General features: G+C 51.0%; 1 pseudogene across 1 annotated transcript; it reads left to right on the forward strand.

Annotated features, from left to right (window-relative positions):
• The first annotated feature begins 701 nt into the window (after positions 1-701).
• LOC307196930 (cyclin-dependent kinase 2-associated protein 2-like) lies at positions 702-1143 on the forward strand (annotated as a pseudogene). The gene has a single exon. The product of its transcript is annotated as a cyclin-dependent kinase 2-associated protein 2-like (transcript).
• The last annotated feature ends 1181 nt before the right edge of the window (positions 1144-2324 follow it).

Consider the following 2324-nt stretch of genomic DNA (forward strand, 5'->3'; position numbering starts at 1 on the left):
TTGATAATAAATGCCAAGAAATTTCTTGGAGACTGCCTGTTTTATAATCGTGACAGTTTGGGGATTACAGGACAGCCAATATCTAGTCCCTATGGCGTGCATTCACTTAGAAGGGCTTGGACCTCTGCAAAACTCTTTGAAAGATCACATCCTTCTTGGGCTTTGAGTGTTTGTGTCCTGGGGTGTTTCAGGGTTGACCCTGGACAGCACTCGTGGTTATTAGTTCATGGTGTTCTTGGGAGGCGTTTGAAGTCAGCTGGAGCCCTGCTGATAGAGCTGCTGAGTGCAGCGTCGTATCGACACAATTTCATGATGTGTTTGCATCGAGGGCTCTGGTGCCCTTTCTGAGTGAGGTAAGCACTTTTGGAGCCGGTGTTGACAAAGTTATCTGCTTGTTACCCACTTTGTAGGAGGCTTTCTCTTCTCCTGTTTCCCAGATATTTTTCCCTCTTAGTTTCTCCACCAGTGATACCTTCTGATGTGCATTATTGGTGCTTATTGTTCAACGGTTTAGAAGTTGAAATGTAGCCAGAGATTTTCTTTCCATACGCCATTAATGATGTAAACCAGAGAGCTTCCTGCAAAGAAGATAGGAAGTATTCTTTACTAAAATGCTGGAGTTTTTTCGTTTCATTAAACTAGTTTATTTATTTCATTCATCTAGGGACACTCTAGATTTCTGCGGCACCCAGGAGTTGGGGATGTCCTACAAACCCACCGCCCCCGCCCCCAGCAGCACCCCTGGACCCGGCACCCCGGTCCCTACAGCCGGAAGTGTCCCATCGCCGGCTCGACGCCAGAGCCGCTGCCCCTTTCAGACCAGTGTTTAATGACTGTGGACCGCCCTCTATGGGCTACGTGCAGGCAGTGAAACCACCTGGTGCCCAGGGCTCCCGGAGCACTTTCACTGACCTGCTGTCAGTCATAGAGGAGATGGGCAAAGAGATCCGGCCCATCCGACCTATGCTGGCAGCAAGAGTGCCATGGAGCACCTGAAGAGAGGCACCATCCATGCCCGGGCCCTAGTCAGAGAGTGCCTGGCAGAGACAGGGCGGAATGCCCGCGCATAACAGGAGTCGACGCTGCCTCAGCATCTGGACCTTTCCGGGCCACTGCAGAGCACCTGCTTCTCCCTGGCCTTCACCCCGAGTTGCACTTCCCATCCTGGGCTTCCTGTCCTGTGTCCTTTGTTGGGTGGCCTCCAGGAACCAGTGGGCGGCTCTCACTCCAGTCGGCAGCACTAACTGGAAACCCCCAAAGGAGTTAGCAGCGAGGTCACTGTGAATCCCACCCGTGACCTGCCAACAGTGTTGATCCAACTGGAGCTTCCTCCTCTCTGGGGCCCGCACCACTCAGCACTTACCCAGGACTTCTCACCACTTTTCCCAGACCCCTTCTCCCCAGCAGGGCCTCAGAAGGCCTGTCGCCTCCCAGCCCTGTCTCCTGGGCCGTGTGACTCTTTTCTCAGTGAGTCTCTTGCTAAACATGCCCTTTTTGTATAAGTAAAAGATAATTTGGAAAAAAAAATTGATATTCATTAAATAAAAATAATATAGTTTTCCCTACATTTATTTGAAGAACTGCTCCTTTGATTAAAATCCTGAAAATCTGTAACCATAGTGGGGGAAACAGTTTCACTTTGACAGCAGTAACCGCACTGGCCTGAGAGTGATTCCTGTCCCACTACTAGAGGCTGATTCTGTCCCAGAAACACTGGGCTCAGGGGAGGAATCACTGCTTTGCTTTGCCACATGAGAGAGAGGTGTCTTTCCTCCAGCCTGTATCTTTCTGATAGCAGATCTAGTCTTGTGGGCGCCCGTGAAGTCAGAATCCCAGTTCTGCCACATCCCGTGTCCCCGTGGGCAAGTTTCAAATTGCTCTGGGCCTTGGCTTTTTCTGTCTGTAGAAGGTTAGTTCCTTTGTCTCCAGCTGAGATGAGGATTGGGTGAGAATATGAATGGAGAAGGTCTGGCACAGTTGCCAGCCCTCTGGTGGCACTTCATCCAAGTCAGTTTCCTTTTCCCTCTGGGGAACAGTCCCCATGGCTATGCTTGAGGACCATCAAGGAGCAGCCTCCGCCAGGGAAGCTCCCTCCACCCTGGACCCACCCAGCAGGTGCACCAGAGACTGTTTCATTATCTACCACAGAGTTTGAAATTCTATACTGGTGGTCTGTCCTTTGGTTGATGGGCCAAGATGACATTACGGTTCAGCAATAGCCGTTTCTTCTCCCTGGGGCAGGACTAAACTTCAGTGTTCCACTGAGGTCAGGCGTGGCCATGTTAGCAGGTTTGGCCAATGACATGGGAAGGAAAGCCATGTCA

This window comes from Stenella coeruleoalba (genome assembly GCF_951394435.1).
Source record: "Stenella coeruleoalba genome assembly, chromosome: 14".
Taxonomy (NCBI): domain Eukaryota; kingdom Metazoa; phylum Chordata; class Mammalia; order Artiodactyla; family Delphinidae; genus Stenella; species Stenella coeruleoalba.